Genomic DNA, 25,327 nt, shown 5'->3' with positions numbered 1-25,327 from the left:
AGCACTTTATATTAAGGGACACATAAGTTTTTACACATGGATTCTGTTCATGATATCAGTGGATCATATTGCTCCTGTTCATTTTGATGGACTCAGTGGTATTTCAAGATACGGTGGACATGAGACATATGTTGTGGTTCTGTATGTAATATCACTGATCATTGCTAAGGAAAAGCAACAATAGCAGCAATAATAGTAGCCTTTTCAAGCACTTATCTCCCTACATTCTATTCAGCTGGGCAAAGTCTATTAATACAAATCTTGGAATTTTTGTGAGATTGTGTTTTGTTTTACAAATGGCTGAATCACTTAAAGATGACACAGCATTTAACCCCTTGTTGTTTCCGCTGGATGATATATTCAGCTACTCTGAGACAGAGGCAGAAATGATTTTATTGAATGAACAGATGGAAGATCAAATTGAATCTCTGCCATTGGAAACAATATTTAAAGATCTGTTGAGACTCAAAAGAAAGGATGTTGATTACCACTTACACGGGGTGTCTTTGAGTGATTTTTTTCGGAAAGAAAAAATACCCAGAGGTTTGAAGGTGCGCAATTGTCCTACCATAGGACATAATGACCCGGCCTTCTGTAAAAGCTGGATTTACATCTTAAATAAGTGTTCGTTCGATCTAATACTGTTAATCATTGAACAAACCAAAAAAGAACTGGTGATCTTGAAAGAGAAAATTGCTTCTTGCGAGAAAACTCATTTAAGCAATTTACAAGCAGACACAAGTACCGACTGGTTGAGCAAGATGGCTAATCAATTAGCAGTGTATAGAAGAGATCTTGTTAAATTTAAAAGGGAGAAACTCCAGAAAGTTGAGGCTGATTATGAAAATCATCAGGTGTATCAGTGGCTTACAGGGGGCAGGCAAAATGAACGTAAGAAACCTTTTTTCAGACGTGCTCGTGATCCCAGAATGCCAACGGATACTGAATCTTCCTGTGAGGCACAGTATGAGAGCAGTGGCTCAGAGGCGGCAGGTGCACGACGAAAGACCAGTAGTAATAAGAACAAAAGTGCAAAAACCACTGCTGTCCCTTTAGGGAGACTCACCAGGATGCAAGCCCGCGGCAGTATAGAAGATCCACCAGTAGAGGTGGGCAAAATAAAAGATCAGCAGGCTACCAAAAAACCTCCGTCTCAGAAGATAAAGTAATTTATAACTTGTCTTCATATGAACTTACTGAGAGTGAAAAGAGCCTTCTATGTAAGGGACTTTCTTTCGTGCCTACTACAGGATTTGACCAGGTTAATTGGCAAGTGGAGAAGCATCGTTTAACACGACAACTCAAATTGAAAGAATTCTTTATGAAAAATAGTGCTACAGTTAAGCCTAATGACCAGCTCCCTATTCCTCCTAAATTATTGTCCCTAAAGAAACCTTCTACTTTTGAACGACCATCTTTAAGTGCTACGATCAAAACCTTCTCTAGAATGTTAGATGAGGAGGTCACTGAATGTGTAAAACACCCCCCCTCCCCACATCCCAATTTGAGTGATTCTGAAAGAAGAGCATTAAGAAATGTATCTCAAAATTCCAACTTAATTATTCGAGCGGCAGATAAGGGAGGTGGTGTTGTGTTGCAAGACCGGGAGGATTACAAACAAGAAATTATGCGCCAATTGAGGGATGAGAAGGTGTATAGATGTCTGGAGAATGATCCCACTTTGAAATACAAAAATATATTGAAAGAAGCTTTAGTGGAAGCATTGAAGGTTAACCTCATTGATGATGAGCTATTTACTTTATTATTACCGGAGTTCCCAAAAATTCCTATATTATATACTTTGCCCAAGGTTCACAAGGGGGTTAATCCCCCACCAGGACGACCGATAGTGTCTGCCCATGAGTCTTTGCTACAGCCCACTGCAATCTTTCTTGATTCTATTCTTCAGCCAATTGTACAGCGTCAAAAAAACTTTTTATTGGACACCACCATGTTACTTAATAAGTTTAAGAATATTTCATTAATACCTGATGGGGCATGGTTGGTTTCTTTGGATGTTACTAGCTTGTACACCATAATTCCACATTTAGATGGAATTATGGTTGTGAATGAATTTTTAGTGTCTGAGAGTGGATTTGATGACGACCAGAGAAAAGTGATATGCAAATGATTGAAATTAATATTGGAGATGAATTATTTTCTTTTTGACAGTAAATTTTATTTGCAGATAAGCGGGTGTGCAATGGGGTCATCTGTGGCTCCAGCACTCGCCAATCTGTATATGTTTAAGTGTGAAGAACAGATCTTTTTCAGCAAGCCTGAAATAACATCCAAAATTATGTTTTACACCCGTTTTATCGATGATCTGTTCCTGATTTGGACAGGTGATCATGATGAATTAGTTGCGCTCATTGATGCGCATAACTGCTCTGGGTCGGTCGTCAAGTTTACATCTAATATGAGCCAAAGTTCTTTACCTTATTTGGATGTATTCATTTCTTTACAGAATGGCAATTTGATAACTTCAGTATACACGAAACCTTCTGATAGAAATACGTTATTACATTATAACAGTTGTCATTCGAGGAGCCTGAAATTAGGGCTACCGTACTCGCAAATGTTAAGAATTTGGAGAATTAATAGTAACAAGGAAATGGCTATCCAACAATTAGATCAGGTGATACATAAATTTCTCGCCCGTGGATACAACTATGATACTCCAGTCTACAAAGGAAAGAGTCCTGAGATTAGATCGGGAGAATCTTTTGAAGAAAACTGATAAAAAGAGTGGTGGAAAGAGGATGCCTTGGGTCAATAATTTTAATGTTCATTCATCCAATATTAACAGGATTTAAACATTTTTATGGAAGATGATACAAACAGATAAAGAACTTCCTCTCACTGAAATAAGTCTGATGCCGTGTTACACACGCTCTAAAAATCTTAAAGATATACTTGTGAAAAATGATATCTCCATTAATTCTTCTGGGTCAACTGATATTTTTTCTAGAAGATTGAGAGGGTGCACACGATGTGCATGTACTACTTGCAAATACCTTATAATTGGTGACACTTTCTGCCATCCTCACAGCGGAAAAAAGTATGTCATTAAAGATCATTTAACCTGCAATAGCAGTTTTGTAGTCTACCAAATAATCTGCCCATGCGGATTGACATATATCGGAAAAACGCAACGCAAATTCAAAGAACGAATGGCAGTACACCGCTCTTCAATTAAATTGGCACTTGAAAATGGAGAAAGCGACCAACTGGTTGCTAGGCATTTCTTAGAGGCTCGCATACATTAGCGAGTTTGAGATATCGCATGATAGACCATGTTCCCGTACCCAGGAGAGGTGGCGACAGAGGTGCGCTCTTATTGAAAAAAGAAACAGAATGGATTATCCGGTTAGGAGTAATGTCACCAAAAGGCCTTAATGATAAATTGTCGCTAGGACCGTTACTATGAAATATTGAGTCTATATTCATTGTCTGGGTCTAATGACTTGGGCTTATATTTTGCTAAATTTAAGCTTTATTTGGGGGTTTGTATACTATACCCTTGCATAAGCTCTCTATCTATCAACTATTTTGCTAATTTGGAGTGATATTGCTGTATTAAGCCTAATTCATTAAGATAAGATAGTAGTATAAGGTGTAATTTATGTATGTGTCCACTATGTGTATGTTTTATTTATATTTCAGCTCACTGCTGGTTGTTTCCGGTTGTCATGGAGACAATTGAGGTGGACGTGCATCCCGTGGATACGTGATGACGTCATCAAACTACGCCACCACTGGGGAGATCCGGGCAGGACCACGCACATACGGTGCACGACCACGTCACCATCCAGCGCTGGCTAGGTGAGAGAACCTCGCTGTGCATAGAGCTGACAATGGGGCAGGATGATGTCACCTGAGTGCGCCGTCGCCCAGGAGAATTCCCGCGGTGGAGGGCGTTCACTTGGTGGAGGGATGCTTAAAAGGTGAGATCATTCTATGTATGTTTGTAACCTGATGAAAATCGTTAAAGATTGAAACGTTGTTTGCTGACTTGGTGGTCGTCTCGTTCTGTTCTTATCCTGAGCCCTGAGTGCCGCACCTCTGCCTGTCTACATTTTCCCCAACAGTGAGGGCACCGTGTCAAGGTAACCATTGTATGGGAGTGCCGGATAACTCGTAATCTATATATATATATATATATATATATATATATATATGTATGTACATACATACATACATACATACATATATATATATATATATGTATATATATATATATATATGTATGTATATGTATATATATACACACACACACATCTCCAAGAGTTTAGACTTATGGATGTTATTACCTCAGATATCTAAATGTCTGGTTTGTAATTTGTTAGCTATTGCTAATTGAGTTTCTTTTCAGTCAAACTAGGTTCCTGGCTATTGTCTTTTTGTTTGTCCTGTCTTCATATAAGACAATGACAATCCAGTATTTATTGTCTTTGACAGATACTGGACAACTCTAGAACAATGGGGGTAACCAAAGGTATTTGCCTTCTTCATAGGATTTCAAAGCTTTGCGTAAACAATGCCATCTGGTACATTGTATTAGAGTTTCTGGGAGGATAATTTATGTGTGAACCATCTTCTTGCTATTAGAAGGATGAGCAGACAGTGGGTGATATATGCATTATATGGATTAAATGTATGACATGTCTTTGTGGCCTTTCCATGCGAGTACAAATGCCTCCGTAATTACTCATACCACGCGCTAACACGCACGACCGCGTGAGCGATCATACGCAATTTGCAAATATGTGCACGCACGGCAGAATAAGTACGTGCACAGAGGCCATCTATGTGGTGTTTGTACGTGATGTGTGTACTGTAATATTTTCCGACTTCGACAACGTACAGTTCAAAGTTGGAACGGATTCTTGTCAAGAATTTAATAAGCAAGTCTTCCACACCAATCACAGTACTCTGATAGGCAAATTGTGGGATTGCTCAGTACTTTTTTATTTTGCAGCATTATTCAAAGGAAAGAGGTTCGTCATCAGTATCATCTTTTTCATCATATTTATTAACATGAGAATAAGCTTTGTTTTCTCATGTAGAAAAATGCAGACAATGTCAGCCGATGTGAATCTGGTCCTTGTTTTTTGAATGTATATCTAAACTTTACCAAAAGATGTTATCCCAGCTTCAGTCAGACTTTTCACACACTCACTTCCATCTGACAGATATCCAAGGACACTGATATGGTGGCTAAAATGTTTGGATAGCAATAATGTGCCAAATGCCAAACAAACATTAACACAAAGTTGAACAAATGACTAGACTTTTAAAAACAATTGTTATGCTAACTTCCCCACTAACTGGTTATCACAGACAGGTGCAGTCACCAGTGTGTGTGTGTGTGTGTGTAGGGGGTGGGGGATGGGGGGGCGGGTATACTGGGGAACAAAGGCACATTGGCAAATGGGATATTGCTAGAAGGAGACAAAGAGGGAGGTGGTCCCCCCTGTATCTAGAGGCTCATGTTCCCATTGCACCAATGATAGAAATGCCAATGCAACATTACAATAATATGCCCACTCTATAAAATTACCCCAACTATCGCCATCTCTACACTATATCAATATTTTTTATCTTTTATTTCTAAGGTACTGTATGACAAAACATGCCACAAGAGGCATGATGTGTGTAGAAATACACCAACACCACAGCCCCAGCACTATAGTAATATTACCAAACATCCCCGTAATACATCAATACCACCAGCCAGTACCAGTGGTGAATTTCCCTCCCCAAAAACACCTGGGCACACCTGCATTTTTCTGATACACCCAAAAAATGGCAGGTTTCCGACCAAAAATGCCAGCTTCTTGTCAGTCAAACAGCGGCTACATAGCAATTATGATCTGTATGCATTTTCGGTCACTATTTCCCCTTGTGCGTGCGCAATGTGAACGCTATGCATATGTAGTCATTCCTTAATTACTCAATTTGCAATTTCTCTGAATAGCAATCCAAGCTAATTTAGGCCCCATAGGCGTAACAAAGTTGATGCAGATGGGCTCCTTCCTTAAAAACAATAGAGCTTTTTTTTAGCAGTCTTATAACTGCAGTACTGTGTAAAGTTTTAGGCAGGTGTGGGGAGGCGTCTCATTGGCTCCAAATTTATTCTGTAGTGGGACAATGAACCCAAACATATAGTTCATTAAGAACTATCTTCAGAATAAAGAAGAACAAGGAGTCCTGTAAGTGATCATATGGCCCCCAAAGTGCCCTGATCTCAATATCATCGAGTCTCTCTGGGATTACATGAAGAGACAGAAGGATTTGAGCAGTTAAATCCACTGAAGATATGTGGTTAGCTCTCCAAGATGTTTGGAACAACCTCCCACAGCCGAGTTCCTTCAAAAACTTTGCAAGTGTACCTAGAATGGTTGATGCTGTTTTGCAAGCAAAGGTCCTCATGCCGAGTTGATCGCTCGCTAGCTGCTTTTAGCAGCAGTGCAAACGCTAAGCCGCCGCCCTTTGGGAGTGTATATTTGCTTAGCAGAAGTGCGAACGAAAGAATAGCAGAACTGCACAGGAAAAATGTCATGCCGTTTCTGAGTAGCTCCAGACTACTCCTATCTTGCGATGACTGCAGTCTGTTTAGTTCCTGGTTTGATGCCACAAACACGCCCTGCATTCGGCCAGCCACTCCCCCGTTTCTCCAGCCACTCCTGCATTTTAGCACACTCCCTGAAAACACCAAGTTGACGCCCAGAAACACCCACTTCCTGTCAATCATACTACGATAACTCGAGTGACTGAAAAACGTCGCTCGAGCTTGGGTAAAACTACAAAGTTTTGTGTGAAAGTACTTAGCGCATGCGCGCTGCTTACCATGCGCATGCACAGAATTGCCGCTTTTTCACTTGATCGCTGCACTGCAAAAAACGTCAGCGAGCGATCAACTCGGAATGAGGGCCAAAGGGTGGTCACACCAAATATTGATTTGATTTAGTGTTCATTCACCTTGCATTTTGTTAATAGATAAAAAATAAACTATTAACACTTCTATTTTTGAAAGCATTCTTATTTCACAGCATTTTATATATATATATATATATATATATATATATATATATATAGTACATACTGTACGCACAGACACACATTTACAAATATCTGCTAATCCTAGCTATGCAGGCCCCCTACCCTCTAGTTAGCTGCACACCTTCTATCTGCTGGCCACATCGCTTAAGTGAGGATTCAGCAGTGGCGTCATAAGGGTGGGTGTGGGCCACACCCAGGTGTCACCCTCTGAGGGGTAACAATAAATTGCTGGCTCCTGCTCAGTGACAAGAGCTGACTGCTGCACTGTAACATTACGTGCAGCACCTGGCTTCTGTCACCTTGTAGCATAGCACCGCCCGGGACAGCCACATCTCCAGAACCCCTGGAATGCCAAAAACAGGGGTTCAGCCAGCGAGAGCACGCCCCCTCCAACTAAGCCACACCCCATGTGAGGCCATGCCCCATTTCACAACAGCCTGCACTGGGTGTAAGCGGGGGCAGTGACGCCCCTAGGTGTCAGGTGTCACTGGGATGGGACCACAACATTGCATTCTCTCCATGGGCCCTTTATGCCCCAATCTAACACTGGACTCGTTTTGCAAAAAATAATTTTAATCTTTGTTCTCTGCTGTATGATCATTTTCTCTAGCATAGACGTTGCTATAATGGGTGCAGTGTGTACAGTGCACATAGACCCCTTGGTCTGAGGGTGCCCACACCATACACACTGCACCCATAGAGTATACTTACACCTCTGCAGTCCCGCGCAACAACCCTGCAGTGCGTGTACAAATCACTTGGAAAATGTCCACCGCTGTCATTTCCGAGTGATTTGCGCATGTGTACTGGAGATGACCCCGGGAACAAGGCGCGGGCGCCATATTTCCGGAAACCTGCACATGCACAGTAGACTCTGGTACTATGCCAGAATCTACTAGGTGCTGTAGAGGAGGGGGCCCGCAACAGAAGCTGCACGTGGGTCCCCTCCTCTCCTAATGCGCCCCTGTTCTCCAGTTATAGTAAAATTCTGTAGATTTGTATCTATGCCACATGCTCTTGTAGATAGGATAATACAAAGTCACCTGACTAGTATACACCCAAACCCCCCCGTCAACACACACACACACATAAAAAAAAATAAGATTTTACTCACCGGTAAATCTATTTCTCGTAGTCCGTAGTGGATGCTGGGAACTCCGAAAGGACCATGGGGAATAGCGGGCTCCGAAGGAGGCTGGGCACTCTAGAAAGATTTATGACTACCTGGTGTGCACTGGCTCCTCCCACTATGAGCCTCCTCCAAGCCTCAGTTAGGACACTGTGCCCGGACGAGCTGACATAATAAGGAAGGATTTTGAATCCCGGGTAAGACTCATACCAGCCACACCAATCACACCGTACAACTCGTGATACTATATCCAGTTTGACAGTATGAAAACAACTGAGCCTCTCAACAGATGGCTCAATAATAACCCTTTAGTTAGCAATAACTATTTACAAGTATCGCAGACAATCCGCACTTGGGATGGGCGCCCAGCATCCACTACGGACTACGAGAAATAGATTTACCGGTGAGTAAAATCTTATTTTCTCTGACGTCCTAGTGGATGCTGGGAACTCCGAAAGGACCATGGGGATTATACCAAAGCTCCCAAACGGGCGGGAGAGTGCGGATGACTCTGCAGCACCGAATGAGAGAACTCAAGGTCCTCCTCAGCCAGGGTATCAAATTTGTAGAATTTTGCAAACGTGTTTGCCCCTGACCAAGTAACAGCTCGGCAAAGTTGTAAAGCCGAGACCTCTCGGGCAGCCGCCCAAGATGAGCCCACCTTCCCTGTGGAATGGGCTTTCACTGATTTAGGATGCGGCAGTCCAGCCGCAGAATGCGCCTGCTGAATCGTGTCACAGATCCAGCGAGCGATAGTCTGCTTAGAAGCAGGAGCACCCAGCCTGTTGGGTGCATACAGGATAAATAGCGAGTCAATTTTCTTGACTCTAGCCGTCCTGGAAACATAATTTTTCAAGGCCCTGACTACGTCCAGTAACTTGGAATCCTCCAAGTCCCTAGTAGCCGCAGGCACCACAATAGGTTGGTTCAAGTGAAAAACTGATACCACCTTAGGGAGAAACTGGGGACGAGTCCTCAATTCTGCCCTCTCCATATGGAAAATCAGATAAGGACTTTTATATGACAAAGCCGCCAATTCTGATACACGCCTGGCCGAAGCCAAGGTCAATAACATGACCACTTTCCGCGTGAGATATTTTAGATCCACGGTTTTTAGTGGTTCAAACCAATGTGATTTTAAGAAACTCAACACCACGTTGAGATCCCAAGGTGCCACTGGAGGCACAACCGAGGGCTGAATATGCAGCACTCCTTTTACAATGTCTGAACTTCAGGTACTGAAGTTAATTATTTCTGGAAGAAAATCGACAGAGCCGAGATCTGTATCTTAATGGAGCCTAATTTTAGGCCCATAGACACTCCTGCTTGTAGGAAATGCAGAAATCGACCTAGTTGAAATTCCTCTGTTGGGGCCTTTTGTGGCCTCACACCAAGCAACATATTTCCGCCATATGCGGAGATAATGTTTTGCAGTTACATCTTTCCTGGCTTGAATCAGCGTAGGAATGACTTCCTCCGGAATGCCCTTTTCCTTTAGGATCCGGCGTTCAACCGCCATGCCATCAAAACGTAGCCGCGGTAAGTCTTGGAACAGACAGGGCCCCTGCTGCAGCAGGTCCTGTCTGAGCGGCAGAGGCCATGGGTCCTCTGATATAATTTCTTGAAGTTCTGGGTACCAGGCTCTTCTTGGCCAATCCGGAACCACGAGTATCGTTCTTACTCCTCGCCTTCTTATTATTCTCAGTACCTTTGGTATGAGAGGCAGAGGGGGGAACACATAAACCGACTGGTACACCCACGGTGTTACCAGAGCGTCCACAGCTATCGCCTGAAGGTCCCTTGACCTGGCGCAATATCTTTTATAGCTTTTTGTTGAGGCGGGACGCCTTCATGTCCACCTGTGGCCTTTCCCAATGGTGTACAATCCTTTGGAAGACTTCTGGATGAAGTCCCCACTCTCTCGGGTGGAAGTCGTGTCTGCTGAGAAGATCTGCTTCCCAGTTGTCCACTCCGGGAATGAACACTGCTGACAGTGCTAACACATGATTTTCCGCCCATCGGAGAATCCTTGTGGCTTCTGCCATCGCCATCCTGCTTCTTGTGCCGCCCTGTTGGTTTACATGGGCGACTGCCGTGATGTTGTCTGATTGGATCAGGACCGGCCTTTTGAAGCAGAGGCCTTGCCTGACTCAGGGCATTGTAAATGGCCCTCAGTTCCAGAATATTTATGTAGGGAAGTCACCTGACTTGACCAAAGTCCCTGGAAGCTTCTTCCCTGTGTGACTGCCCCCCAGCCTCAAAGGCTGGCATCCATGGTCACTAGGACCTAGTCCTGTATGTCGAACCTGCGGCCCTCTTGAAGATGGGCACTCTGCAGCCACTACAGTAGAGATACCCTGGTCCTTGGAGACAGGGTTATCAGCCGATGCATCTGAAGATGTGATCCGGACCACTTGTCTAACAGGTCCCCCTGAAAAGTTCTTGCATGGAACCTGCCGAATGGGATTGCTTCGTAGGAAGCTATCATTTTTCCCAGGACTCGCGTGCAATGATGCACCGATAACTGTTTTGGCTTCAGGAGGTCTCTGACTAGAGATGACAGCTCCTTGGCTTTCTCCTCCGGGAGAAACACTTATTTCTGGTCTGTGTCCAGAACCATCCCCAGGAACAGTAGACGTGTCGTAGGAAACAGCTGTGTCTTTGGACTGTTTAGAATCCAACCGTGCTGTTGTAGCACTTTCCAAAATAGTGCTACCCCGACTAGCAACTGCTCCTTGGACCTCGCCCTTATAAAGGAGATTGTCCAAGTACGGGATCATTAAAAACTCCCCTTTTTCGAAGGAGTATCATCATTCCGGCCATTACCTTGGTAACACCCTCGGTGCCATGTACAGTCCAAACGGCAGAGTCTGGACTTGGTAATGGTAATCCTGTACCACAAATCTGAGGTACTCCTGGCGAGGATAGTAAATGGGGACATGCAGGTAAGCATCCTTGATGTCCCGGGATACCATGTAATCCCCCTCGTCCAGGCTTGCAATAACCGCCCTGAGCGATTCCATCTTGAACTTGAATTTTTTTATGTATGTGTTCAAGGATTTTAAATATAAAAAAGGGTCACACCGAATCATGCGGTTTCGGTACCCCAAACCGTGTGGAATAGTAACCCCGTCCTTGTTGAAGTAGGGGCACCTTAAGTATTACCTGATGGGAATACAGCTTATTAATTGCCTCTAGCACAGCCTCCCTGCCTGAGGGAGTTGTCGGCAAGGCATATTTGAGGAAACGGCGGGGGGAAGACATCTCGAATTCCAGCTTGTACCCTTGAAATACTACTTGAATGAAACAGGGATCCACCTGTGAGCGAGCCCACTGATCGCTGAAATTTTTGAGACGGCCCCCCACCGTACCTGGCTACACCTGTGGAGCCCCCGCGTCATGCTGTGGACTCAGAGGAATCGAGAGAAGAATTATGATTCTGGGAACAGGCTGACTGGTGCAGCTTTTTCCCTCTTCCCTTGTCTCTGTACAGAAAGGAAGCGCCTTTGACCCGCTTGCTTTTCTGAAGCTGAAAGGACTGTACCTGATAATACAGTGCTTTCTTAGTCTGTGAGGAAAACTGAGGTAAAAATATTTCTTCCCAGCTGTTGCTGCGGATACGAGGTCCCAGAGTCCATCCCCAAATAATTCCACACCCTTATAAGGCAGAATCTCTATGCGCCTTTTAAAGTCAGCATCACCTGTCCAGTGACAGGTCTCTAATACCCTCCTGACAGAATGGACATTACATTCATTTTGGATGCCAGCCGGCAAAATATCCCTCTGTGCATCCCTCATATATAAGACGACGTCTTTAATATGTTCTCATGTTAGCAAACTAGTATGTTTGACAGGGTCACCGACCACGCTGCAGCAGCACGCTCTGCAGGTTTCAGTCTAGTACCTGAGTGTGTAAAAACAGACTTCAGGATAGCCTCCTGCTTTTTATCAACAGGTACCTTCAAAGTGGCCGTTCCTAAAACGGCAGTGCCACCTATTTTGACAACCGTGTGAGCGCCTTATCCACCCTAGGGGATATCTCCCAGCGTAACTTATCCTCTGGCGGGAAAAGGTACGCCATCAGTAACTTTTTTGAAATTACCAGTTTCTTATCAGGGGGAACCCACGCTTCTCACACACTTCATTCATTCATCTGATGGGGGAACAAAACACTGCCTGCTTTTTCTCCCCAAACATAAAAACCCATTTTTAGAGGTTAATGTCAGAAATGTGTAACACATTTTTTATTGCCGGGATCAAGTCACGGATGTTCCTAGTGGATTGTGTATATGTCTCAACCTTGTCGACACTGGAGTCAGACTCCGTGTCGACATCTGTGTCTGCCATCTGAATGAGCGGGCGTTTTTTAACCCCTGATGGCCTTTGAGACGCCTGGGCAGGCGCGGGCTGAGAAGCCGGCTGTCCCACAGCTGTTACGTCATCCACCCTTTTATGTAAGGAGTTGACACTGTCGGTTAATACCTTTCACCTAACCATCCACTCTGGTGTCGGCCCCACAGGGGGCGACATCACATTTATCGGCATCTGCTCCGTCACTATATAAGCCTCCACCTCAAACATGTCGACACAGCTGTACCGACACACCGCACACACACAGGGAATGCTCTGACTGAGGACAGGACCCCACAAAGCCCTTTGGGGAGACAGAGAGAGAGTATGCCAGCACACACCAGAGCGCTATATAATGTGGGGATTAACACTATAACTGAGTGAATTTTCCCCAATAGCTGCTTGTATATACAATATTGCGCCTAAATTTAGTGCCCCCCCCCTCTCTTTTTAACCCTTTGAGCCTGAAAACTACAGGGGAGAGCCTGGGGAGCTTTCTTCCAGCTGCACTGTGAAGAGAAAATGGCGCCAGTGTGTCTGAGGGAGATAGCTCCGCCCCTTTTCCGCGGCCTATTCTCCCGCTTTTTTCTGGATTCTGGCAGGGGTATTTACCACATATATAGCCTCTGGGGCTATATATTGTGGTATTTTTGCCAGCCAAGGTGTTTTTATTGCTGCTCAGGGCGCCCCCCCCAAGCGCCCTGCACCCTCAGTGACCGGAGTGTGAAGTGTGCATGAGGAGCAATGGCACACAGCTGCAGTGCTGTGCGCTACCTTGGTGAAGACTGATGTCTTCTGCCGCCGATTTTCCGGACCTCTTCTTGCTTCTGGCTCTGTAAGGGGGACGGCGGCGCGGCTCCGGGACCGAACACCAAGGACTGGGCCTGCGGTCGATCCCTCTGGAGCTAATGGTGTCCAGTAGCCTAAGAAGCCCAATCCGGCTGCAAGCAGGCGAGTTCGCTTCTTCTCCCCTTAGTCCCTCGCTGCAGTGAGCCTGTTGCCAGCAGGTCTCACTGAAAATAAAAAACCTAATTCTATACTTTCTTTCTAGAGGCTCAGGAGAGCCCCTAGTGTGCATCCAACCTCGGCCGGGCACAAGATCTAACTGAGGCTTGGAGGAGGGTCATAGTGGGAGGAGCCAGTGCACACCAGGTAGTCATAAATCTTTCTAGAGTGCCCAGCCTCCTTCGGAGCCCGCTATTCCCCATGGTCCTTTCGGAGTTCCCAGCATCCACTAGGACGTCAGAGAAAGAAAATGTACCAAATACAAATACAATCATATGCTGTATATAAACATCATGGGTTACAAAAATCTGTTACCACTCTTATATCCTTCCCTCTCCTAATGTATTGTATACTATAATGCCTGCATTATCAAAGATAAGGATACATCTCATAACTGTTTTTACATGACTCATATAATAGAGATAGGTTTAGTATGACATACCGACCATCAAAATCCCGACAGTCAAAATACCAACAACAATTGACCGACAGTCAAAATACCGACAAGGTCAAAATACAGACATTTAAAATGTCGACTTTTGCTTTTTGGTGTGTATGTCGACAAGGACTGTATAAGTGTGCCGCGTCCCGTCACATGGCTTGCTGTGCTCGCCATGCTTCGGGCACGATGTCTCGCTGCGCTCGGCACACTATTATATTCCCCGTGTAGGTCCACTGGGAAAGTATGAACAAGTCGGTTTCAATAAAATGTAGACATTTTAAATGTCGGTATTTATACCATGTCGGAATTTTGACCTTGTCGGGATTTTGACTGTCAGTCAATGGTTGTTGGTATTTTGATCATCGGCCAATTGTTGTCTGTATTTTGACCATAGGGATTTTGATTGTAGGTAAATTGACAGCATCCCATTAGAAATCACTACGTATACTCTTAAAAACAAGATAAACCAACTTTTTTATTTGAATCAGTATTTAAACATAATGCAGAACTTTTGGCTCAATATTTCAAATCTTTCAAGAAATGCAGATTTTTTCCAAAAACTAGGGGAATGTGACCTCCATGCTGTACCGGCGGCCGGGATCCCAGCGGTCGACATCCCTTCTCCAGGATCCTGGCCGCGGATTTTCGGCATGGAGGGGGACAAGCACAACAAGCCCCTTGCGAGCTCAGCAGCAAGCTGCGCTCGCCACAGGTTCTATTCCCGCTCTATGGGTGCCGTTGACACCTGCAAGTGGGAATAGTCCCTTGTAATCAGTATGCTGACTGTTGGTATTTTCAGTGGTTGGGATGTAGAGGGAGGTATTGTAACCATAACTACATCCCAACAAGATCTGCAAATGGTAACAGAGGTTTTCTCTGCAAAAGCGTGACTAGAGGAAACGTCACTGAGAAGCAAAACATTCCCCAAATGTGCAGCAACTACTAACAATGCTACCAGTCCCGGCACTAACCGCTCAGCAAAGGGATGCAAAGCAGGGAGGCGCCAGGAAGGAGAGGCGCTCTCCCTGCTCTGTATCCCTGTGCTGAGCTGATGTCCCTGTTGCGCCACCCTGTCCCCCCTGCTGCTGCCAGCTGCTGCGCCTGTCACACTCCATGACAGGCAGCGGCGCCGGCAGCTACAAGCCACCCCTCCCCTCCCCTGTAACAGACTCACAGCACAGTGAGTGGACCTAAAAGGGGGCGGGGCTACACTGAAATATGGGGCAGGGCTACATGGGACCAGGCTGCAGACTGCAACACAGGGGATAAGCTGCCAGACTTCCTTATGTAAGTGACTGGAAAACAAGTGTGTGTGTGTGTGTGTGTGTGTGTGTGTATATAGTATCTCTATATACAGTATGTATGTGTGTGTGTGTGTGTGTACTGTAACTGTGTATATGTAAGTTTGACTATGTATGTGTGTAATGTGTGTGTGTGTGTGTGTGTGTGTGTGTGTGTGACTGCAGCATAATATGTGTAAGCGTCAGTGGTACAGGGGGTGTTACGTGTGTTTGTGTCACTGGTACAGGAGGCGTTACGTGTGTAAGCATCACTGGTACAGGAGGAATTACATGTGCAAGCGTCACTGGTACAGGAGACATTACGTGTGTAAGTATCACTGGTACAGGAGACATTACGTGTGTAAGTATCACTGGTACAGGGGACGTTACGTGTGTAAGTATCACTGGTACAGGGGACGTTATGTGTGTAAGCATCACTGGTACAGGGGACATTACGGGAGTAAGCGTTACTGGTACAGGTGGTACGTGTGCAAGCGTCACTGGTACAGGGGGGGCGTTACGTGTGCAAGTGTCACTGCTACAGGGTGCGTTACTTGTGCAAGTGTCACTACTACAGGGGGTGTTACATGTGCAAGTGTCACTGCTACAGGATGCGTTACTCGTGCAGGCGTCACTGGTACAGGGGAGTGTTACATGTGCAAGCGTGACTGGTACAGGGGGCGTAATGTGTGCAAGTGTCACTGCTACAGGGTGCGTTACTCGTGCAGGCGTCACTGGTACAGGGGAGTGTTACATGTGCAAGCGTGACTGGTACAGGGGGCGTAATGTGTGCAAGTGTCACTGCTACAGGGTGCGTTACGTGTGCAAGTGTCACTGGTACAGGGGGCATTACGTGTGTAAGCATCACTACTACAGGGTTTATTGTGTGTATAAGCGGCACTGCTACAGGGATCATTATGTGTATAAGCGTCACTGGCACAGGGGGCGTTACGTGTGTAAGCATCAGTGCTTCAAGGGGCATCTTGTATAAGCATCACTGCTACAAGGGGCGTTGTGTGTGTAAGCATCACTGCTACAGGGGGCTTTACGTGTGCAAGCATCACTGGTACGGGGGGGCGTTAAGTGTGCAAGTGTCGCTGCTACAGGGTGTGTTACTTGTGTAAATGTCACTGCTACAGGGTGTGTTACGCGTGCTAGTGCCACTGCTACAGGGTGCATTACTCGTGCAAGTGTCACTGGTACAGGGGGCGTTACATGTGTAAGCGTCACTGGTACAAGGTGCGTAACTTGTGCAAGTGTCACTGCTACAGGGTGTGTAACATGTGCAAGTGCCACTGCTACAGGGTGCGTTACTCGTGTAAGTGTCACTGGTACAGGGGGGCGTTACATGTGCAAGCGTCACTGGTACAAGGTGCATAACTTGTTCAAGTGACACTGCCACAGGGGGTGTTACGTGTGTAAGCGTCACTGGTACAGGGGGCGTTACGTGTGTAAGCGTCACTACTACAGGGTTTATTGTGTGTATAAGCGGCACTGCTACAGGGAACATTATGTGTATAAGCGTCACTGGTATAGGGGGCTTTATGTGTGTAAGCGTCACTGGAACAGGGGGCGTTACGTGTGTAAGCGTCACTGCTACAAGGAGCGCCTTGTATAAGCATCACTGCCACAAGGGGCGTTACATGTGTAAGCATCACTGTGTCTTGTATAAGCGTCACTGGTACAGGGGGTGTTACATATGTAAGCATCACTACTACAGGGGGCATTGTGTATAAGCGGCACTACTACAGGGAGCATTATGTGTATAAGCATCACTGCTACAGGGGGCATTATGTGCGCTATAGTTTGCAGGGGGCGCCGAACACCCTAGCACCGACCTTGAATGCTACCAGCTGTTATTACAACTAGTGCCCACATCAAACAAGCAGATACAATGATGCATGCAGTATTGTTACAGTACTTTTAGCAAGTCCCTATTGCAGCAAACACTGACCATATATCCACGTACAGCAAACACTGACCATATATCCACGTCTAGGAGAATGCAGATCAAGATTGCATACCATACAGTATGACCAGATGTTAATCCACCTATGAGCATGTAAAGTATACATAGAATGGCGACAGCAAAACATGCCAAGTGCACAAATATTTTCTAATGGCAGCTAATTTCTTCTGTGCCATCAAGTTTACAACCCCATAGCTCAGCATATTCAAGTACCTTTCATGTGTTTGTTGTTCCAGAAAACCAGTTCTTAGTGGCCTGTCTTCACTGAACATAGCAGATTTATGCAGTTTACCAACACACATTAATGTGCAAAGCTATTTTGTTTGAACCTGAAGCAATATCATCCCATCAATGGAATGCATGGAGTGCAAACATCATTTCAAATTGCCTGTAATGTGCCACATATGGAACCATTACAAGGTGAGCTTTCAACCTTCAGCTCTACCTAAGTAAACAAATCTCCTCATTGTTAATGAATCCTCATCATGAACAAGCAGCATTTTTTTACAGGAGACATTAACCTTTCAGTTCATTATTTCTGAAAGGACATAAAATATTAAAAAAATCAGCATGTTGTTTCAATTATGTGTAAGCTACTTCTCCCTAATGATGTAGCTGCCCTTCTCATGGTACACACCATAAATGAGCCTAATAGATCCTATATTATTCAGTGGGATAAAGACCTGGATTTAGAAAACTCTATTAAACTAACATAAAGCAGCAATTGATGTTGTTTTCTCCACATTACATTTGGGGTTAATAATGTCTGTAATTGTATTATCAATGCTTTTACATACCATTAATGTATTATGATAATATTTATCTGTAAGTGGTATAGTTTTACAGGGACATGTTTTATAGATTGTATTATTATTGTTGTCTATAGAGTGTAAGCTTGTCTATAGCTTGTAGGCTTACGAGTAGGGCCCTCTCACTTTTTTGTCTGCCCTAATTAACCAGTCTTGTTTAATTACTATTATGTTGGGCTATGTAGGCAAATGATAAGAAATACAGCATTGTTTGATTTCTGTTAGAAGAGACCGAATGTGACAGTATGGGAATAATTAACAAGTGGCCATTGTATCCACTACACTGATTTGCTCCTTGTTATTTGTCTTCAAATGTATTTTTCCCCAAATGTACATATGTGAATGATATACCAAAAAACAGACAAGAAAGTAATAACTTGCGCCTCTTTAGCAGCTTTGTACTGAAACCCCTTGGAGACACCACTTCCAAAAATGCATATATATTATCAAAAAAATTGGAGTAGTACACAAGCGCTTCTAGTTCTATAGAATTTCTTTACACGATACACTCTTAGTATCCGGTATTCTCAGTTTTCTGTGTAGTTCGCACCTCCAAACTGACCTCCTTGCAGGTGCTTGTACACATATAAAGGTATCTTTTTCCCAAATCTTCCTTTCTTATGATCCCTCTTAGTAAGACGCTCACCTCATATAGGAACCCTATATGCTCTAAGAGGTTTCTTTACGGTCTTCATACATCACATCACAATCTGAAGGCACCCTCTCCCTTGTTATAGCGCTCACCTTAAGGTAGATCCCTATGTTCCTTGAAAGGTTTCTTTTGCCGTCAGCGTCCACTGGATGTGTAATGGAAAGGAGCCACTTTTTTCAATCCTAAGCACTCAAGTATGATACCGTACGTCCACAGTAGTAAAAAAATGTAGTTTTAATTAAAAGAAAAAATGTCATACAATTAAAAAACATACATATACCCACATAAGGCCGTCTGGGTTTGTCCCTCTCTACTCCCTTCGGAACCGATGGTGATAATTTCACCAAAAAAGGTTTTTTGATGGCACTTACTGCCTGGGTTCCTGATTGGAGAATTTAACTGATGGAGGAGAAAACAACCCTTAGACCGGGGTAAAAATGAATTAAAAGCCAACGCGTTTCGGAAAAATCCTTCCTCAGGGCATATTTGAGGACCTACCCAGTCGGCCTTTTAAACCTAACTGAGATTACCTCCCAATATCATAACCAATCAGATGCATCCATTTTGGGCATCCGTTATAAACATGTTTCTGATGTTCAGAAATGATATTACTGTCCTGTACATATCTATGCATGATATTTTACATGTTTAAACATGAATTAGTACATGTAAATAAAGAAAAAAAAAAAAAAAAACTTTTGCATTAATTGGTATTGAACAAGATCCGTTCCGGAATACCCCTAATCCCAATCCCTACTCGTTTTATACGAGTTGATTGCCCTTAGTCCGGAGTTATTGTCCATGTTTCCCTAATGTGCCGTTTTGTCACTTCCGGTTCCGGTTTCTATGGAGACGCACATATCTCCATGCGGTGGTGCGTCTTCAAAGACTCTCCTACTAGCGGTGATGTGGTTCCGAGTGTTGTTATGGAAACCGCTTCCTCAGAATAGTAGCCATGGAAACCTGTGTAGTTTGTCAGTTCCTGTATATGATGACGTGTTTCCGGTTCAGTGGAACGCAAACAAGGAAGTCTGCTGGAACGCATATCCCGTTTTTCACAGCATAGAGTGTAGATGTTCACATATTCTCATTGTGAAAGACAGAGACAACATAAAAAAAATTTCTGTTAGTCATGGATCAAGTTTCTATACTTTGTATACATATACAGTTAGACAGTACTTAGAAAGATTTCTATTACAGGAACCACTTCATTTCGAATTCTACATTTAATCCATTTGGGACCAGAGTTTTTAGCTCATAAATGGTCCTCATCTCACTTTTTGCCAGTCGTTTTTCCCCATCATTAGTTCTCCAATTAGGGGCAATTAATTTAATTCCACTGAAACTTTTTAGATGGTTAATATTGCATGCATGAGCATTTTTGAAGTGCAATGATACATTGTGGGTTTCTAACCCTTTTTTGATATTACGTACGTGCTCAGCCATCCTTATCTTAAGCACTCGGGTAGTTCTACCCACATATATATGTGGGTAGAACTACCCGAGTGCTTAAGATAAGGATGGCTGAGCACGCACGCATGCAATATTAACCATCTAAAAAGTTTCAGTGGAATTAAATTAATTGCCCCTAATTGGAGAACTAATGATGGGGAAAAACGACTGGCAAAAAGTGAGATGAGGACCATTTATGAGCTAAAAACTCTGGTCCCAAATGGATTAAATGTAGAATTCGAAATGAAGTGGTTCCTGTAATAGAAATCTTTCTAAGTACTGTCTAACTGTATATGTATACAAAGTATAGAAACTTGATCCATGACTAACAGAAATTTTTTTTATGTTGTCTCTGTCTTTCACAATGAGAATATGTGAACATCTACACTCTATGCTGTGAAAAACGGGATATGCGTTCCAGCAGACTTCCTTGTTTGCGTTCCACTGAACCGGAAACACGTCATCATATACAGGAACTGACAAACTACACAGGTTTCCATGGCTACTATTCTGAGGAAGCGGTTTCCATAACAACACTCGGAACCACATCACCGCTAGTAGGAGAGTCTTTGAAGACGCACCACCGCATGGAGATATGTGCGTCTCCATAGAAACCGGAACCGGAAGTGACAAAACGGCACATTAGGGAAACATGGACAATAACTCCGGACTAAGGGCAATCAACTCGTATAAAACGAGTAGGGATTGGGATTAGGGGTATTCCGGAACGGATCTTGTTCAATACCAATTAATGCAAAAGTTTGTTTTTTTCTTTATTTACATGTACTAATTCATGTTTAAACATGTAAAATATCATGCATAGATATGTACAGGACAGTAATATCATTTCTGAACATCAGAAACATGTTTATAACGGATGCCCAAAATGGATGCATCTGATTGGTTATGATATTGGGAGGTAATCTCAGTTAGGTTTAAAAGGCCGACTGGGTAGGTCCTCAAATATGCCCTGAGGAAGGATTTTTCCGAAACGCGTTGGCTTTTAATTCATTTTTACCCCGGTCTAAGGGTTGTTTTCTCCTCCATCAGTTAAATTCTCCAATCAGGAACCCAGGCAGTAAGTGCCATCAAAAAACCTTTTTTGGTGAAATTATCACCATCGGTTCCGAAGGGAGTAGAGAGGGACAAACCCAGACGGCCTTATGTGGGTATATGTATGTTTTTTAATTGTATGACATTTTTTCTTTTAATTAAAACTACATTTTTTTACTACTGTGGACGTACGGTATCATACTTGAGTGCTTAGGATTGAAAAAAGTGGCTCCTTTCCATTACACATCCAGTGGACGCTGACGGCAAAAGAAACCTTTCAAGGAACATAGGGATCTACCTTAAGGTGAGCGCTATAACAAGGGAGAGGGTGCCTTCAGATTGTGATGTGATGTATGAAGACCGTAAAGAAACCTCTTAGAGCATATAGGGTTCCTATATGAGGTGAGCGTCTTACTAAGAGGGATCATAAGAAAGGAAGATTTGGGAAAAAGATACCTTTATATGTGTACAAGCACCTGCAAGGAGGTCAGTTTGGAGGTGCGAAATACATATGTGAATGAACCTGTTGTGATTGTAATAAGCTATTTGTTGTTGCTGATTCTAAGCCTATGTTGAATTACAAACATAATCTTTTTGTTAACAAATTCTGAAATAGAGCCCTTAAACAACTGTACATATTAACAGTAATATTTACTAATGTTTTGGGTTTTTTTTGCTCATTTTGCACAAAGACAGCAGGCTTCACTCCATTTTCATTGGAGGAAATGCTTCATGGTACTTATTAAAGCATGTTTGTAGTAGAATTCACTTATTTATTTCATTTACAGTTTTTGCAGGCTGATAATTCGAATATGCTTTTTTTAATTTTTTTTAATGAAAAGCGATTCAGCAAGTTAAGCTTCAACACTTCTGATGATAGTACTGTAAATGTGTTTCCTGAAGAAAGACTATACTGTATTTAAGTACAATTTATACCCCCCCTTACATACAGACACACACACACACACACACACACACACACACACACACACACACACACACACACACACGCACACACTCCACTATCTCAGTTTTAAATCAGCCATGAACTATCAAAACAGAAAAAGTCATGAAAATCATATGATAATAAAGCAACACTAGCCCAGTGTGCACACCAGAGGGAGGGGGAGGACTTGAGTAAAGAAGGAAATGTAAAATGGACACACATGGGAAAAGAAAGAAGAAAGGAAAAGCAAGGAATAGGTAAGAACATAGACAAAAAAATATATAGAAACAGTAGAGCAAGATGCTGGAAAGCAAATAAAATCATCTTGCTTAGCAAGTAAGAAATGTGACTTTGCAAGGTTAATGAGTAGCAAAACAGTAAAATAATTATGGACCTGCATGTTTTGGTTCTAATTCGTCACCATGATTTGACTAACCACCCTCAAGTGTATTGGTTCAGAAACGGTTTTTAACTTAATTAAAAATCAATTTTAAAAAAACAATAATCGTTGATAAAAATCTATGAAAATTGATTAAAAAAAACAGCTAAAATCATATAATTTTTGCAATCCAAAACATGAAATTTGGATTTAAAATTAGTTTTCTGAACCACTGGAAGATCTGAACCACAGGTTGGTTCAGATTGGTTCTTCTCAGGAGATTCGGACTGAGTTTTGGTTCAGTTCAGATACACAAAATTCAGATGGATTTTGAACCACACATCTCTAAAAGTAATACAACCGAGCATCAAAACTCCTAGCCCAGCCAGACTTTTAAGAATAAATGTCAAAACATATTGAAATATAGAAATAAGAATCGTGTTTGCTCGTGTTTGGTCAAGATTAAACATGCTGCCATAAAAATAGCCTGCTGATAGTTAGACCACTCTCAGCCAATCAGTGGGCTGTTCTATGGCAGCAGCTACTGATTGGCCGAGAGTGTCTGATGTGCAGAGAACCATGAGTATTCTCGCATTCTCTGGTGAAGCAATGTATAATATGCAGTATGTTTATACAGTCCTATCGTGCTCACTGGACCGGGAGCTGCTTTTTTTTGCGAAGACCTTTGAATTACTACTGTAGAAGGGGACCGATCAGCACCATGGACAAGACTATGGTGTGTGTGTGTGTATGTATGTGCGCGTGTGCGCGCAATAAAGGGCTAAAATATATGGTGAGTATACTGTTATTTTTTAAATATCTCCTTCATAGTGGGACTACAAGTGCCAGCAGAACCTTTACTGCCTGGGCATGTTGATACTTGTGATTCTCCAAGTGTCGGCATGCAGGGCAGGCTTGCTTGGACCTATTGTCCTACTTCACAGGGCAATATTGATTCTAATTTTACACAATTTGTTGCCGGAGTGTTATGGGCTATCTGATGCAGTGACGTCAGTCCACAAACTTTGTGACTTAAACAGTAATTCAGGTTTATTTAGTGAACACAGGTGACAAGGATTTAATACTGATAGCGGAAACTATATCACACAAGGTAACAGCATTAGGTAGTGGTACTTATCAGGAGATGTCTGTGGTGGTGAGGGATGGAGGACTGGACAGCCGTGCAGTCTGACTCCCATGGCAGAGAAGATGATGCATGCACTGGAAACACTGAGAGTCTCTGTAGCTGTGATCTGCTTCCAGTCTCAGCTCTGCACACTTGTACACAGGACTCTGTCTAAAATAAGCATACTTTATTAACACCTACAGATGTCCTGCTTTTAACCCGTCCTCAATGTCTGTGTGTGGGCTGGAAATTGGGGTGGAGATTCTAGTGCTGTCTTGTGCTGGTCAGTCCAGTGCAGTCAGTATCTTATGCTGCATCAGTCCAGCCAGTCACAGTGTTGGTGTCCTCTGCTGCTATATGTCCCCAGTGCTGCTGGCTGCTGTATAAGTCCCTTGCAGTTTTGCTGTGTTGTTTTGCATCAGACCAGGGGTAGTGTCTCTCTTGTGCAGCATTAGTCCAGTGACCAGTCACAGTGGTGGTGTCCTCTGCTGCTATATGTCCAGTGTTACTGGCGTATAATACTAGTGATATTGCCATATAATTCCTGTGATATTGCCGCATAATTCCTGTGATACTGGCGCTTTTCATTACAGTGATATTGCCGTATAATTCTCGGAATACAGGCGTATAATTCCTGTGATAATGCCGTATAATTCCTGTGATATTACCATATAATTCTCATGATACTGCCGTATAATTCCTGTGATATTGCCATATAATTCCTGTGATATTGCCATATAATTCCCGTGATACTGGCGTATAATTCCTGTGATATTGTCATATAATTCTCGGAATACTGGTGTATAATTCCTGTAATATTGCCGCATAATTCCTGTGATATTGCCGTATAATTCTCGGAATACTGGTGTATAATTCCTGTGATATTGCCGTATAATTCTCGGGATACTGGCATATAATTCCAGTGATATTGCCATATAATTCCTGTGATGTTGCCATATAATTCACGTGATATTGCCATATAATTCCTGTGATATTGCCATATAATTCCTGTGATATTGCCATATAATTCCCGTGATACTGCCGTATAATTCCAGTGATCCTGCCGTATAACTCCATATAAATCCATATAATTCTGTATAAATCCAGTCCAGTGGTGCTGCCATATAAGTTCAGTGGTGCTGTCCTGTGCTGTATATTATTTCCTCCAAATAAAGGGGTTATTAATATTTACTCCAAATCATTTTTACAGGGTTTGCCCTGTGAGGTGTAGGGGAAAGCTCTCCTGTGCCACATATTGTGTTATATAACTCCCAAAAAATAATGGAGAACAAAAATTTGGAGGATAAAAAAGGGAAAGATCAAGAACCACTTCCTCCTAGTGCTGAAGCTGCTGCCACTAGTCATGACATAGGCGATGCCATCAACGTCATCTGCCAAGGCCGATGCCCAATGTGATAGTAGAGGGCATGTAAAATCCAAAAAGCCAAAGTTCAGTAAAAAGACCCCAAACAAGAAATTTATATCGTCTGAGGAGAAACGTAAACTTACCAATATGCAATTTACGACACGGAGTGGCAAGGAACGGCTACGGCCCTGGCCTATGTTCATGACTAGTGGTTCAGCTTCACATGACGGTGGAAGCCCTCATCCTCCTGCTAGAAAAAGGAAAAAAGTTAATATGGAAAAAGCACAGAAAAGAACTGTGCGTT

Source organism: Pseudophryne corroboree, chromosome 4, assembly GCF_028390025.1.
Source record: "Pseudophryne corroboree isolate aPseCor3 chromosome 4, aPseCor3.hap2, whole genome shotgun sequence".
Classification (NCBI taxonomy): Eukaryota; Metazoa; Chordata; class Amphibia; order Anura; family Myobatrachidae; genus Pseudophryne; species Pseudophryne corroboree.
This window is presented reverse-complemented; position numbering follows the sequence as displayed.